This window comes from Panulirus ornatus, chromosome 36 (genome assembly GCF_036320965.1).
Source record: "Panulirus ornatus isolate Po-2019 chromosome 36, ASM3632096v1, whole genome shotgun sequence".
Classification (NCBI taxonomy): Eukaryota; Metazoa; Arthropoda; class Malacostraca; order Decapoda; family Palinuridae; genus Panulirus; species Panulirus ornatus.
Window position 1 is genome coordinate 8,054,535 of NC_092259.1, and position 17,146 is coordinate 8,071,680.

At 47.6% G+C, this 17,146-nt stretch overlaps 1 protein-coding gene across 3 annotated transcripts in view; it reads left to right on the forward strand.

Moving 5' to 3' along the window:
- The window catches only part of Tet (Ten-Eleven Translocation (TET) family protein), a 443,099-nt gene that overhangs the window by 275,671 nt on the left and 150,282 nt on the right, over nucleotides 1–17,146 (forward strand). The gene's annotated exons all lie outside the window — the stretch shown is intronic.

A 17,146-nucleotide genomic window follows, 5' to 3' on the forward strand; every position in this document is an offset into this window, starting at 1 on the left:
CCCGACCGCCCCTATCCAGGATTCGAATCTGGGCCCGCGTGAATCACAGGTAGCGACGCTGACCACCTCACCACGGAAGCAGATTAAAAAAAAAAAAACCGGTTTTCAAACCATGAATCTCTTTTTAGCCTTTGTAGTACATTAAGTTTGTGAAGTACTGAGGAGAAATGGACGTCAGATCTGTTGATCCTAAGGTTAAGTGTTTAGGAAGTACGCTTGAGGTATAGGATAGTAATTCTCCTGAAGGAAAAGGATAGTGTATCCTCTCTCAGCTGCAGTCTGTCCCTCGAACATCGAACAGGGTGGAGTGGCCTAGGGGGATGAAAAAAAAAAAAGATCGATTTTGCCTCGGCGGAGGAAAAAGAAAAGGGCCAGGTATTTCAGACGACGCCATATATATATATATATACCATTTGCGAGATGCTGTCTCCCTCGTCACATGCCAGCCGTAGGCCTTTCGAGACGTCTGTATCATCACTACATTCGCTTCTAGTGTGATAGCGTTCCAGTTTAACTTCTCGTGTGGTAGCGTTTCCATTGGATTTTAACTTGTAGTGTGGCTGTGTTTTCAGTTGGTTTAATGTCTAGTGTGATAGTTTTTTTTTTTTTTTTTTGCAATTGGTTTTACTTAGTGTGATGCTGGTTCAACTTCTGGTGCGGTAGTGTTTTCACGTGGTTTAACATCTAGTGTGATAGTGTTTCAGCTGGTTTAACTTCTAGTGTGATAGTGTTGCAGTTGGGTTAACTTCTAGTTAGTGTGTCGGTTGGTTTAACTTTTAGTTAGTGTGTCGGTTGGTTTAACTTCTAGTGTGACAGTGTTTCATTTGGGTTAACTTCTAGTTAGTGTGTCGGTTGGTTTAACTTCTAGTGTGACAGTGTTTCATTTGGTTTAACTTCTAGTTAGTGTGTCGGTTGATTTGACTTCTAGTTAGTGTGTCGGTTGGTTTAACTTCTAGTTAGTGTGTCGGTTGGTTTAACTTCCACTTAGTGTGTCGGTTGGTTTAACTTCTAGTTAGTGTGTCGGTTGGTTTAACTTCCAGTTACTGTGTCACTTGGTTGAAACATCCAGTATGGTCGTGTTGCAGTTGGTTTGGACCTCTTGCTCTGGAGATCTCTTACAAGTTCGACGACGGACTTGTGCGGGGACGTGCGAGAGGAACCGTCCGTGAACACAGCAAGTCTTGTGTCGTCGACTCGACCTGAGAGAGAGAGAGAGAGAGAGAGAGAGAGAGAGAGAGGAGGGAGGGATGGATGATGATGATGATGACGCGTTGCTTGCTTGGCCTCGTTGCTCGCCAGACTCTGAAGACACAGTGCAGCATCCCATTTCTGTGCTTGTGCGCGACTTGAGCGGGCACTTCTAAGTACTGACACATATACTAGGTAATGGTAAAGTCTAGGATCTATACTTGCACATTTTTTTCTTTTTTCTTTCTCAGCATTGAATTATGATTGTCCATATTCTAGCGTAGTTTTCAATTCTTCTATGATTTGTGCATATGTTTTTTGCATAGCTTTGGATGTCATTTTATTTGCCCCCCGCCCTCTTTTTTTTCTCTTTGATTAAGAGAAATCAGGACGTGAGTGGATGTGGCAGAAGTACCTGTACACTGCTTGGGGACGTTAACAGATACAAAGGCAGCGACGCACGTGTCCTCGAAGATATTATGTCCGCAAACATTTGCGAATTTCGTACAGTGGGTCCTGTGAATGGGAGCCCGATTGAAGCTTACACACAGGCCCCCGCTGAATCATTTTTAAGTCCCTCGAAACAAGATAGCGTCTCTGTAAATAATACCTGTGTAGCCTTTGCGATTATGGTATCGGCCCAGGACTAGGTTCTGGCAGACTTTACTCCGCTGCCCAAACACGCGCAAGCACACGGGAGCGTCTCTCCAAACAACACCTGTGAGGCTTTCGCGATTCTGTTGTTGTACTCGACACGTGTGCATCTCGGGCGATCAGCCCGCAGATCAAACGTCTCTTGTACGCCTCGCCGCATTACCCCTCCCTAAGCCTTTGGAAACATGAAGATGGCGCCTGTGAAAAACGGCACCTGTGTTGCCTCCGGCAGAATCCCGGTGTTGACGCAAGTTCCTCCTACCCACGGGGCACCTTGTCTCGCCTCCGCGCGCGGCCCTTGAGAGCGGGCGTTGAGGAACACCTGAGTGCGCCGCCAGTGGGGTTTTATGAGGAAGCCCTTGTGGGAGCCGGTGATTCACGCGGCCTCGGGAGCAACCGGGGCGTGAGAGAGGCGTTGTGGCCCGGGCGTGATTCATCCGCGGGTATCCTTGTGACTCATAGGAAGAGGCCAGAACAGCGGTGCGCTTGTGGGGCCCGATCGCGGCACCGCTGAGTCGGACAGCGCGATGGTCGATGCACGGCCAGGGGAGGTGATCCTGAGGGCGCTGCCGGAGTATGGATAAGGCGGGGAGGATACGTGTGGCCTGTGAGGATGTGGGTAGAAGTGTAGGATATCATGGGGGGAGAATGTGATGGGAAGGTAAGCCATGGGGTAATGTGTAAGGCTATGGCTGTGGAGACTGGATGTCTGCAAATGAAGCCATTGTTCGCTTCTTCCTGACGCCAAGATTGAATATTTGCGGATGAAGTCATTTTTCTTTTCTTCCTGACGCCACTTCGCAAAGTAGGGAAAGGTCACACGGTAAAAGTATAATAAAAGAAAAAAAACGAGAATGTGCATAAAGGGAGGAGAATTTATTGGAATAACACCTGCAACCGGAGAAATTAATGTAAGGGTGACTGCAGTGTGTGGGTAAAGTGGCAGATATAGTATTAGGGTAACCGGTTGTGATGGGTAAGGTCACGGGAAATGGTGCAGTGGTCACCGAAACTGTGGACAAAGTCAGGAGATGGTGCAGAGACCGGGCAGTTGAGAGAGAGAGAGAGAGAGAGAGAGAGAGAGAGAGAGAGAGAGGGAGAGAGAGAGAGAGAGAGAGAGAGAGAGAGAGAGAGAGAGAGAGAGAGAGAGAGAGAGAGAGAGAGATGTAGGTTGGAGATCATGAAGGAATTTGGTATTGTAAGAGAGGATATTTGAATTGCCAGTACATGGATAGATAAAAGTGGGGAGGGATAGATATTGGGGAATATAGGGGAAGGATAAAAGGTAAAATGCGAATGTCGATGATTCAGTGGATAGAGACGGTACAATGGATTGAGGAATGAAAGAAGTAAAAGTATGAGATGATGATGATGAGTAAAGTGAGGACAGGGTAGAAATATTGGAGAGGGAATTGCCGGAATAAGAATAGATTGGATGCAGGTGGGGTTGGGGGGGAGGGATGGGGGGGCGGATGGATAGATTGAGGACGGGCCCGGGGGGTTGGGGATGGGGTGGGTGGGTGGGGTATGGATTTACTTCTCACTACTATCCCTGAATTCCGCACGTGGTGCTCATGTTTCGTCCTTTGTTTTGTGCTTGTCGCCGGTTCTCGTGTCGCGTCCATCTTGGGTTTTTGAAGCACTGGATGTCACAGCCTCCAGTCGGCGGTCATGCCTCTTTTGAGTCGCTGTTGAGACTGTGTGAGTTTATTTGAACAGACAGGTAGCAAGTGTTGTGCCAGTCACAGGGGGGGGTGGGGTGGTAACTAGGAGTGTCCAGTGCCATGGGTAACTGGAGGATACCAGTCACAGAACCAGGTGGTACTTGCCACTCACAGCCAACTGGAGGTGCCAGTCACAGAATCAAATGAAACTTGCCAGTCTTGAGCCAACTGGAGCCAACAGTCACTGAGCTTAACTGGAACTGACCAGTCGCTGCGTTGACTCACTCCCCAGACACACTGTCAGCCCGAGGTCCCCACTCACTATAATGTTGACAGTCATATTAATGGCTTAATAAGCACTTGAGCCAGGCCGTGCAGCCCTTGAGCACGACGGTACGACTCCTTGGGGTCTGACGTCTTTTCTGACCTTTGACCCAATGCGTGAGGGGTCAGGCCAGAGGCCATGAGGTCGTGGTAAAGGAGGGTGGGTGTGTGTGTGTGTGCTCAAGTCACACCCGCCGCTGGATAATGCCAATCAGTGGCTTCTCGCGCTTTACCAGTCGGTGAACACGGAGTTTCGCATCGCCTCCTGAAGGTGACAGTCACACACATCATTACCCAGTCAGTCAGTCGGTCAAACCCCTCGGGCAGGCGGAGCCAATCAGTCCGTCAGTCAGAGAGAGAGAGAGAGAGAGAGAGAGAGAGAGAGGGTGGGTGGATGGGTGCGTACCATGGCCGTTGGTCGTGTAGGGCGGCATGTGACGGACATATCCTGCTGCACCTTGTTCTGTTGTGTGTTATTACCATCGAACTCTGCCGTGTCAGATGTTGTGTCGTTTCTGCGCCGCTCACCGCCGCCGGAAGTGTGTGTGTGTGTGTGGGGGGGGGGGGCAGTAATTAATATTTTTTTTAATTATTCTGAGATAATGGTCTCTACTGATCTCCCGCCCAATGAAATATGTGAGGGTAGCCAATTATTATTATTGAGAGTCGGGGGAGGGGGGGACACACACACACAGACACACACACACACACACACACACACACACACACACACACACACACACACACACACACACACACACACGTAGGGGGAGGTGAGGTGAGGTGGGGTTGGGTTGGGTCGGTTGCCATGTTTTGTAACTGGTAGTAACTGTTAATTAATCACAATCATGGCCGCTGTGTTAATTAGGCTAAATCCTGGGATTTACCCAGAAAAGTTTTTTTCAATTATCCGCAAAATTCGTCGCTGTTGTATTTTTTTTAACGCTGTATGTAATGTATTATTGATTACTTATACACGTTGTGTGTGTGTGTGTAATAACATCTTTGTACCGTACGGAAAGGGAGTTCTACACTCGTCGAGGGCCGGCGACCCCCCCTTCATCCCTTAAACTTTCTTTATCATCATACAACTTTTTTTTTCTCTTTTAGACTTTTGTATGCCGTCAGCGCTCACAAAATTCATCCCATATTCCCTTCATCAACCGGTCTTGTATGCAGATGAAGTGAGGCGCTTCCTTACATCTTTGAGACCGACTCTCTCGGCAGTACTCCATGTTGTGGCCTTTGGTCGTTGTGCCTCCACATCTGACGAGGAGCCGTTCCCTGATAACAACACCAGATCGGTGTCAGGACCCGGAGGTTGTGGTCAAGTCACCCATCGCTCTTCTCTCCTCAGTGGTGGCCTAGATTTATGACCCCTTGAACTTCGGGGAGCAATCCATCCGTCTTAATTATGGTATGCCTTCCTCTGCTTCATGTCCATTGTCTCTTCGCGCTCCTCGCAAGTGTATCGGACCAAACCTCAAGAGATCTGGCCGTGAGAGTTTTGCCGCCCATTCCCTCGTCAGTGTACTGGTATGCAAGCCCTCATGATCTAGCGGCACATACGGTCGCGTCTTCATTACCTTCGTCCCAAGTTGAGGATCTGGTGTCGGGTTTAGTGTAGTTACCGTCGACTCCCAAGGTCCCCCTCTCACACACACGCAGACTCCTGTAACTTATTTCCTGTATGGCGCTCTTTCCCTGGATGCTTCTCAGTGTTGACCATCCTCGTTGCTCTTATTTACTCATCTTCGTTACTCACGTTTACCCATCCTCGTTACTCACATTTACCCATCCTCGTTACTCACATCTACCCACCCTTGCCTTTTGAAACCATTCACTGTTCTGGGTGTCTTAAGGGACTTGCCTACGCGAGTCATTCTTTCCTCAGATCCGTGTTTCCCTCGCGTGGGGAGTTACTGCTTCACATGGAGTCATCCTTTACCTTCCTCATACCGTCTTTTTTTTTCCATCAGTTCACGGAATAAACTCGTCAGAGTGACTGGCGGGTACTTCAGCGCGGCTTCTTGGTCGCCCCCTTTTCGTAGAAGGAAAAAGAGAAAATGATATGGCCTCTGCCATCTTTTTCCCCCCCCCCACCGCCTCCCTCCCCACCCCGGCGCATCGCCTTCCTCCAGCGACGTCTCTGATCATTTCAAGTGTCAGTTGCATCTGCACACGGTCGTGTAGCACACACACGGAAGGACTTCATCCAGGGCCGCGGTGGTCCTCCCTCGTGTGAGTCAACACTCTTACACAGGGCAGTGTTTGACCCCCGAGATACGTCAGTGCTTTCCACAACCTCCTCCTCCTCCTCCTCCTCCTCCTCCCCCCTAACACTCCACTTCAGTGGTGTGTGTGTGTGTGTGTACGCATGTGTTTAGGTGTTGTGTGTGTGTGTGTGTGTGTGCATGAGTTAAGTTGTGTATGTGTGTCTGTGTGTGTGTCTGTCTGTCTGTGTCTGTGTCTGTATTGTATGTATGAATTAGTTTCACACGTCAGTTTTATGAGAATAAGCCAAATGGTCATGAATTAACCCATATATGTATCTTTTTTTCCGACCCTTTTTTCGGATGCCCTGGAAATTACAACTCCACATACTCATTGAAATGACTGAAATTCATGCCATCTATCCTCTAATCTAGTTCTGCACTGACAACAACAAACTTAATTAACAGATTTATAACGCAAATCCATCATTATGGGTGGTGTGTGTGTTGGGGGGTGAGGGATGGTGTGTTAGTACGCCGGCAGATCATAAATGCCTCAAACATCATACGCAAATCGCAGATCACGTGCAAACCAGGGGGGCGACGGACGGACGACCCCCGGCGCCCCCGTCCCTCTGCCGTCGACAGAATCTAAATGAATCGAGAGCGTCGGATCCTACATCAGCTGTGCTGTCACCAGCAGCGGTAGCATCCAAACCCCACCTACACACCTCACCTCCCCGCCCCGTCCCTCAACACCCATGCCAGCAGCATATATCTGAAACCTCTCATCTGTCTCCTTCGTCAGCTGGTTCCTCCCACGGCGTGGATGTCGCTCCGCTTTACTAGAATGGCCCCGCCCTCCTCTACCTCCTCCTCCCCCATCCACACACCCACACCCCAAATGCCACGCTGTGTCGCGGATACTAATGGCGTTTAATTCCCTCTTAATGATCGGTGATGTAGCGAGCGATTTGGGGCTCTGGACTGAATTGTTATAAAGGAGAAATTTCGTTAGGTATATATATTTTTTTTTCATATATATGGGGGTGAGGGAGGAAGGGAGTGGGGGGGCGTCGTTGGAATACGGGGTGGTGGTGTCGTGTTTTTTTTTCTTTCCCCCTTTTTTTTTTCTGTGTGTGTGTGTGTCTGTGCATCTAAACAGCGTTGTGCTATTGTTTGATTAGGTGTGCGTGGACTCGTTGTTTCATTAATTATTTTTCGCGTTTCGGAGGGATTTACAGATTATGTGCAGCTGAAATATAGAGAATTTAATTTGTTGCACCGGAGGGGTGGGGTGTGCGGTGGGGGAGTGGGGGGTGTGATGAGGGGGGGGAGGGTGGGTGTGGATGTGGAACTGATGGTTGGCTATAGTATGTCAGGCCTAGTGTCATGACTCTCTCTCTCTCTCTCTCTCTCTCTCTCTCTCTCTCTCTCTCTCTCTCTCTCTCTCTCTCTCTCTCTCTCCACACACACACACACACTCTAATGCCGCTACTACTACTACTGCTACTACCACCATTGCCATCTCAAGCGGACGTTCGCAAAGATCAAATTGGTTTAAAATAAAGATTTTTTTTTTCTTTTAGACGTATACAGGTTTATGGGTTGACGTGCAAGTCGAACCCGGGTACTCCTGTTGCAGAGGTAAGCGTTTTGACCACTTCTCCACGAACGTACCAGAGGGTCTCGTGTCACGTCCTATTGCTTGGTGTGTACTGCTTGCTGAAGTACCCCTTTGATAATGTCTGTGCTTGGTGGGCCAGTCATGTGCGTTTAATTATCACAGGCTTTTGATTTTTAATGATGGGAGTTTTTAAATTTTAATGGTAGTATATTTAATTTTTTTTATATTTACGGTGCATTTTTTGTATTCTTCAATGGCCGGAAATGTATTTAATTTATAATTAATGGTAGGGCAATTTTTGTATTTATTGGTTGGACGTTTTTGAATTTTGATTTTGGGTCAGTTTAATATTCATCTGGTAGGGCAAGTTTTTTTTTATATAACTTGTGGAATTACAAGTTTTAAATGTTGAATGACAGTACATATTTCTAATTGTTACCAGTTTCATGTTTAAAACTTTTTTTATCAAGACAAGTTTGTTTTTCTTGTACATTTACATTTTCATTATGATACATATTTGACATGTATTTGGTTTATGATAAGTTTTTGACTTAATGCTTGAGTACCTATTCAGAGATGGCGAAGTGGTTGTATATGATAATAATGATGCCAGTAAAAATGGTTATATATAAAGATAATGCCAGTAGAATGGTTATATATAATAATAGTGCCAGTAAAATGGTTATATATAATAATAATAGTGCCAGTAAAATGGTTATATAATGATAATGCCAGTAAAAATGGTTATATGTATAATAATAATAATGCTAGTAGAAATGGTTATATATGATAATAATGCCAGTAAAGATAACTGTTGGAGGTTTAAATCTGTTACACGTATATGGGGTATGGGGGGATAACCCCTTTAGGATAATTCAAGCCCAAACTTTATATCCACGAGAGAAAATGGGCCGGCCCCGTCCGTAGCAGGGTGAGGTGGCTGCCTTGTAATAGTACCAGTTTTGGCCACTGACTTCATGGGGAGTTCAAAGAAAACGGCGTGTCCGAGGGGCATCCTTTCTTCGCCGGTGCTGCTGTTTGTGGCGAGCAAGACCTGCGTGGCGCAAGCCCTTCGTGCTCCACACACACACACACACACACACACACACACGCCCTGAAGAACAACAAGGCAGACGCCCTGTTCATTCTTCTTTCTTTTTTTCTTTCCTTCGCGAAAATTTCAAAAGACCAAGTGATGGCCATCAGGCAAACTGTATTTAGAAAAGAAATTTTACAAAATGATTATATCAACAATCAGGCGACGATTTATCGAACGAGACAAAGTGAAAAAAAGAATAAAATGGATGATATAAATATAGAAAAAAAAATGGTGTATAATGTAGGAGAATAAGACCAAACGTCGGAATTGAATGGAAATAATATGAAAAAAAAAGAAAGGTGAAGTCAGACGTGTCTATGTATATTTTTTCCTGACCCTCTTAATGTTGCATGTGGGTCTCGATTGGTGGTAGGTGACGGTCATGGGCAGCCAGGCCGAGGGTGGCTGAGGTAACTCACATGGGACCATAATGTATGTGTGTGGGTGTGTCGGTGGGTGTTTGTTTGTGTGTGTGGGTGGGTAGATGGATGTGTGTGTGTGTGTGGGTGGGTAGATGGATGTCTGTGTGTGTGTGGGTGGGTGTTTGTTTGTGTGTGTGTGTGGGTGGGTGGGTAGATGGATGTCTGTGTGTGTGTGGGTGGGTGTTTGTTTGTGTGTGTGTGTGGGTGGGTGGGTAGATGGATGTGTGTGTGTGTGTGTGTTTGTGTGTGTGTTTGTGTGGGTGTGTTTATCATGACTTTTTCTTTGTTTTCTTTTTTTCACCTCGGGTGTTAGCCACAGTGGACGATTCTCTCCTGAGGTTTTCTTCCAGTAATTTTTTTCCCCCCATTTACGTCCAGAGTTATCTGCGATAAGTTGGATGTGTTTATATAACATGACTCTGGTGTACGATGGTCCGTTCTCTGGTGGTAGCTTTAAGGAATGGGAGGCGGAGTGAGTGAGAAAGTCTCTCTCTCTCTCTCTCTCTCTCTCTCTCTCTCTCTCTCTCTCTCTCTCTCTCTCTCTCTCTCTCTCTCTCTCTCTCTCTCTCTCTCTCTCTCTCTCTCTCACACACACACACACACACACACACACACACACACACACGTACACGTCCCTTCTCCCTCCCGTGCACATTCCTCAACCCATATGTTGCAGACACCTAAGGACAGCCTCAATATCCTAAGCATACATATATATAAATATACGACTCTCAGGTGCGACCTAAGATATGCCATCCATGTCCGGCAGGCTGGAGCGACACTCAAAGCAGGAAGGAAATAGCCAATGCTCACGTGACGTCAGGAGCACTTTCCTTGAAGCGAAGACCCCCCTCCCACACACACACACACACCATGACACTCAACACCATTGTGTACCCATGTGATCATACCTACATTCACTCTTACACATAGCGGTGTCTGTGTGTGTGTGTGTGTGTGTCCAGAGGTATGATAGGTCGAGAGCGTTCATCAAGATCCTACTTCCCGTTTTCCTCCCTCTTAGCCGAGTGTTATGCTCAGGGTATCGATATTGAAATCCCCCCTTCCTCCCTCCTCCTCCCTACTCCCTCCCTCAGTGCTGACCTGTACTAAGTTATAAACCCCCCTCCCCCCTCCCCCCCAGGAGCCATTGTCTCACGATGCTGCAGTTGCCAAGGCCTATAAGCCCGGCCCTCTGATCGACAACGCTGCTGTTCGTAGCAGTGCCTCCCGCCCACCGCCACGTCTCGACGTAACTAACCCCATGTTACGTCCTCCCGATGACGCACTCTCCAAAGATGCCAATTGGATGTGTCTTCCTATCACGGATTCTTCCCCCCCCCCCCCCCTCGCGCGACCCCAAGGTGTGTTGTGGTGTTTAGCAAGGGCCCCGTGAGGCTGAAGCCCTTCCCTTTGCCTGGGAGGTGTGGGTGGAGGTTGCCCCAGGCCGTGAGCTCCGGAACCAAAGGGGTGCATGGGAAGGTGTGGGTGGAGGTTGGTGGCCACCCCAGGCCGTGAGCTCCGGAACCAAAGGAGTGTGTGGGTGTAGGTTAGGGTGGGAGGGGAACACGGTAGGTAGTGTTAGTAGTAGGCAGAGGAGGCGGGACGGCTTCTTGGGTTGTGTGGGCGTGCTGCAGACGACCGCTAATCAATATTTAGGGGTGGGGGTAGTGGGGTTTGTAGGTGTTACATTGGGCGGCTCTTGTGTCCGTTGTTGGACCGTTCGTAGGTGTGTGGGTGTGTCCGTAGGTGGGTGGATGGGCATGTGTGAACGTGTGTGTGAAAAAGAGAGAGAGTTTAACGGGAGGGGGGCTTGTGTGTAATGTATTTGTACATTTGTATTTGTATAGGCTCATTTTTATGCTTGGTGTGTGTGTATGAATGGATTCCACACACACACACACACACACAGGTAGGTACAGGTGTTCGTAGTGCAGGTGTATTGCGGTGGGCTGTCCTGCACAGGTGTGGTGTTGGAGGGCAACTCGCCCAGCAACAAGACTTGGGAGCCACCCCCTTGTCAAAACCAGGCAAAACAAAAAGGGTACCTCGTATGTCTTTTGTTATACATATGTATTTTATGTATAGTTATTCGGATACTTTGGGGGGAGAATTCGATCTGTAAGGGTGAGATTCTTACAGACAGGTGGTTGGATTAATTGCCTGATCAGTCATTGGTTGGCTGGAGGATTATTGAGTGAGGGGAAGGTAATGGTGGATGTGTCTTTTCGTCTTAGCCTTTACCCATTTGTCCTGATCGTAAGGGTGAGGTCAGAGCCCCGGGCCATAAAGGTCGTACCGTTGCATGTAGTGATCAGGGGGTCGTACCTCCGTGCTCAAGGGTCGTACCGTCGCACGTAGTGATCAGGGAGTCGTACCTCCGTGTTTAAGGGTCGTACCGTCGCACGCAGTGATCAGGGGGTCGTACCGTCGCACGCAGTGATCAGGGGGTCGTACCGTCGCACGCAGTGATCAGGGGGTCGTACCTCCGTGCTCCAGAGGGGAATGACAAACCGCCAGCAGCCCAGGCAGACAGGCAGGGTCGTACGTTACTTGAGCATTGATGACATACGCGACAACCGGTTCTGTCCATAACCGGTTGTTGGGGTGGTGAGGTGGACCCCCGGCCCGCTGCTGTCCCCGTGTATCTTTATAGGGGTCGTTCACAGGTTTATAGTGGTGGGGAGGTGGAAGTGGGGGAAGTGGGGGGGGGGGACTTAGTAGGGGGGTGTGGGAGCGAAGGGGAGGGAAGGGAGGGTGGAAGTGAAGGTTACTTGTAGGGGTAGAAAGAGACAAACGTAAATGATATATATATATATATATATATATATATATATATATATATATATATATATATATATATATATATATATATATATATTCGTGTGTTTATGTGAATCTCGGCCTGGTAGTGCGTTCGCATGTGTGTATTATCATCTTGCACCCCACCTCCCCCACTTTCTGCACTCTTGTTTTTCAAATTCAAATCCGAAATCTACCGACGGGGAAAGAGGCAGGAAAGGGGGAAGCGTCAGAGATCTTTAGAAGTCATCCGTAAACCCGTAAACAAGATGTTGTATGGATGAACTCACAGAAAACACAGTAGTATAAATGTGTAGGTCTACCCAGGCAGGTAATGAAGGTGGGGTAATGAGGATGAAAGAGTCCAATACCTCATGGGTGAGGATGTAGATGAGGAAAATCCTCACCGTATATATATATATATATATATATATATATATATATATATATATATATATATATATATATATATAGTGGTTCCAACAATGTTGTATGGTTGCGAGGCGTGGGCTATGGATAGAGTTGTGCGCAGGAGGATGGATGTGCTGGAAATGAGATGTTTGAGGACAATGTGTGGTGTGAGGTGGTTTGATCGAGTAAGTAACGTAAGGGTAAGAGAGAGGTGTGGAAATAAAAAGAGCGTGGTTGAGAGAGCAGAAGAGAGTGTTTTAAAATGGTTTGGGCACATGGAGAGAATGAGTGAGGAAAGATTGACCAAGAGGATATATGTGTCGGAGGTGGAGGGAACGAGGAGAAGAGGGAGACCAAATTGGAGGTGGAAAGATGGAGTGAAAAAGATTTTGTGTGATCGGGGCCTGAACATGCAGGAGGGTGAAAGGAGGGCAAGGAATAGAGTGAATTGGAGCGATGTGGTATACAGGGGTTGACGTGCTGTCAGTGGATTGAATCAAGGCATGTGAAGCGTCCGGGGTAAACCATGGAAAGCTGTGTAGGTATGTATATTTGTGTGTGTGGACGTGTGTATGTACATGTGTATGGGGGGGGTTGGGCCATTTCTTTCGTCTGTTTCCTTGCGCTACCTCGCAATACGCGGGAGACAGCGACAAAGTATAAAAAAAAAAAAAAAAAAAAAAAAAAAAAAAAAAAAAAATATATATATACATATATATATATATATATATATATATATATATATATATATATATATATATATATATATATATATAGCAAATGGCGTCCTAGCTCGTCTCTTCGATGTATATCAACTAACTTATATTTCTCTCTTGTGTCTCCCCTGATGATGTGATTATTACACGAAAGTGCACTTGGGAACTTATCTTGTTTCATTTCCCTCTAGACTTATAGGAGTATATATATATATATATATATATATATATATATATATATATATATATATATATATATATATATATATATATATATGTATATATATATATATGTATATATATATATATGAGGCAGAATAAACAAATGTTGCTTGGTAGATGGTGGCCTGCGAAGCCGGGAGGTAACGCCGTTTGAGGGAATTTTTTCGAAACGCCTCACGAATGAAGCCCGAAGGAATGAAGGCCTCACGAATTCACTCGGGGTTGGAAAGAAGTCGCGAGAGAAGAGGAGGAAGATGTAGGGTGGTGGTGTCCACGGTCGGCAAACTTGAAAGTTGTCTCGAGAAACGTGTCTGAGTGTTAGGTGGTAAGAGAGCTCTCTCCATATTTATGGAAGGGAAGGGAAGGGAAGAATGAGAGTTCTCTCCATATTTATGGAAGGGAAGGGAAGAGAAGAGAGAGAAAAATGGGAGCAAAACTGGTTGTAGAGCAGAGGTGGTGTGGGGTGTTTGAGTGTGTGGGTGGGTGTAGGGAGGGAGGGAGAGGTGGAGGAAGGGGGTTAGGTAGCCCTCCCTGATACACACACACACACACACACACACACACATAACGAGGTGGTCTGACGGTTCGGTCGGGAGCCCGGCTCTCGTCTCTCCTTTTATGACTCGTGCTTATCGATTCTTTTCCTTATTTATTTATCAAGAGTTTATCACATGATCATCCCACACACACACACACACACACACACACACACACATTTCTATAACAGGTCGTTGATGTAGACAGTGAGCCGTTCTTCGAGAGGTGTAAGGATGGAATCTCCAGAGGCTGCAACATGAAATTGTTTCCTGAAAAGAAATGATTATGTGAACCAAGTTCTCTCGTACCCAGTGAGTGGTGGATGAATGGAGGTTAACATGACCTGAGGGCACGACTGATGCAGACATCCTACAGAGTTTAAAGGAGTTGTATGATGGGGAATGTTAAAAGAGATGAAGTCCCACGAGTGTAAAATCCCCTCCCCATACAGTACAAATAGGTGATCACACACACACACACACACACACACACACACACACACACACACACACAAAGGCTCACGCGTAACTGGCACGTCCTCAGCGCACGCGTACAATCTCGTATGTTTGCCTGCTTCTCCTGTAGTGGTCCCAGCGGGTGTGTGTGTGTGTGTGTGTGTGTGTGTGTTCCGAACGATCGGCGTCTGCCGGAGGGTAGGCGCGTCTCCTGCCCAGCCATGGAACCACCATCACCATCCACCATATTGGAGGGACGCTGCCCCTCATCACTTGGGCGTTTTCCCTCCCCCAACCCAGTAGGTGAGGCGTGCGCGCATCGTACGCCGAAGTCGCGTATGCCAAGGAGCCTTTCATGCCACAGGCAGCAGCCAGCAGCCTTTCCCCTCCCTTCCTAACCTGCGGTTGAAACCATCCCACCCATAGATCTGTACCCTCGGCTTGTTGTACGTTAGTGCGAAAGGCGTTCGACACTGGTGATATTGTAATGCAGGCCGCCCCCCCCCCTCTCCTCCCCCCTTACCTGTATTGTGGATTGCGTTTTTGGGGGGGGTAGGGGAGTTAGTTCCCTTATCCTCTTGAGAATCAAACTTTTGAAATTGAATTACACTGAACCTGACTACCCCGGGGATTTTCATTGGACGAACCGTTTGATGGGTTGTGGTAACCACACTGAACGTGTGGTTGTTACAACCCACTAACAACTGTGTGTGTGTGTGCGTGTTGGCTGCTGGAGGAGGGAGGTGGTCGTGGTTGTCGTTCCCCTGCACATCTGGCTTGACCGTCCTTAACTCCTCCTCGGTCACGGTCGGCGACGCATCGACCCCCCCTACCTTGACCAGACGACATTGCTGCCCTTACCAGATCTGTTATTTTTTTTTTTCTCTTTTTTTTTTTTCTTGTACCGATACACTCGGCATGGTTGCCTGCGGCGATGTCAAGTCGGGGAACTTGGCTTTAATTTACATCCCTCATCGTAAAAAAAAAAAAGAAAAAAGGAATTGTAAATCTTTTACGTGTGTTATGGATTTAAGTGTTACGTTTGACGTCGTGGTTAAGTAGACCAAACCGGGTGACGTAATTGCGAATGCGAATCGGCAACTTCATTTCGACAGCGCGAGTCGATAATGCGGCGGCCATAGAGGCCTTTTTCCCTTGTAATTGACCGTAAACTGGCCCTAATCGAATTGGGAAACTGATGGCTCTGACAGAGTAATTCGTCGAACAGAGTGACGCCGCCTCGAACCGACGTGCCGGAAAGCACCGGAGGTTCGGCATGCTAATGAGCCTGGCAGGCAGGGTAGGCGCTGCCGCTCACTACATACCCTGGTCACTGTACCGTAGGAGAGAACACACGCTGGGTACAGCGGCCGCCGCCGTCTTAGAAACCGCGTTTAAGAGAGCGCGTTCTGGCCCCCTCCAGACCAGCTGATATTGCGCCCCCTGGTCCCTGTAGATGTATCGCGGCGTGTTAACCACAGCTGCTGTTGGATGTTTTGGTTACTGAGCTGTTATATTGGCGCGCATTCTCGTCACAGCAGTTATATTGGCGCGCATTCTCGTCACAGCAGTTATATTAGCGCGCATTCTCGTCACAGCAGTTATATTGGCGCGCATTCTCGTCACAGCAGTTATACTGGCGCGCATTCTCGTCACAGCAGTTATATTGGCGCGCATTCTCGTCACAGCAGTTACAATGGCGCGCATTCTCGTCACAGCAGTTATATTAGCGCGCGCGGTCTGGTCACAGCAGCTATATTGGCGCACGGTCTGGCCACAGTAGCTGCTACGTTGGGGCGCAGTCTGGTCAAAGCCATTTACTTGGATCAAGAATAACAATGGGGGGACCCCAAGACTTGAGCCATGAGGCACACCGCTGGTAAACCCCCAACCCACTTGGAAAAAGGCTCGTGAGAGGCATGTTTGAGAGCACGTCCAGTTCCCAGTACCTTCTTCCTTCTTCTGGCTCCAGACGATGACCCAAACATATGGTTTATAGAGTCGGATATAAGCATCATGTTGAGGGTTGTATGGCGGTTTAAAGTGCTGTCTAGGTTGTGCAGCGCATGCGTCGTTTGCGTCGTTTTCTCCACGCCTTTTCCCGCCGCCCAGCCTAGGGTCTCGTCCCTACCTTATATATATATATATCCTTCACTCCCAACACCGCACAAAGCCCTTTGTAGCGCGTAGGCGAATTTGGCATTATATAACAGCTTTTACATTATAATATTACGGAGGACGTATTCGTGATGTTTCTGAAGGGAAGTTTAATTTTCATTAGTAGTAGTAGTTGTAGTAGTAGTAGTAGAAGTAGTTGTAGAAATAGTTGTAGTAGTTGTAGAAGTAGTATTATCTTTATCGGGGACTCGGTCGTCTGTTTTTGATGTTATCTAGGTGAGGTGGGGAAAAGGTGAATAGGTATCTCATGCGTACATCAGTTAGGTTACCTGGCGCCTTACGAGGGTGGGGGGAAAAATGGTATTTCGAAGTGAAAGGTAGTAGCCTTTGTTGGCCTTTAAAGGCCAGGCCCTGGTACTCGTGGATCCCGCCTTTGATCGCGAGGAGTACTACCTCCCCATCAGAATTTAAGGCTGGGTAGGTCGCTTATTTTGTGATAAGTGCAGGGAGGCCTCTTTGATGGTGGCTTCAGGGCGGCCTTCAAGGCACAGCATGCGGTCGTTTCAGAGCCTCCTGAAGTACCCACCTCCAAAAGTGTGAGGTCTCTGGGTGCTGCTACCTTTCGGCCGTGAGAGAGTATCAAGCAAGTGCACACTGGCTTCAGAATATATACGTGTGTGTGTGTGTGTGTGAT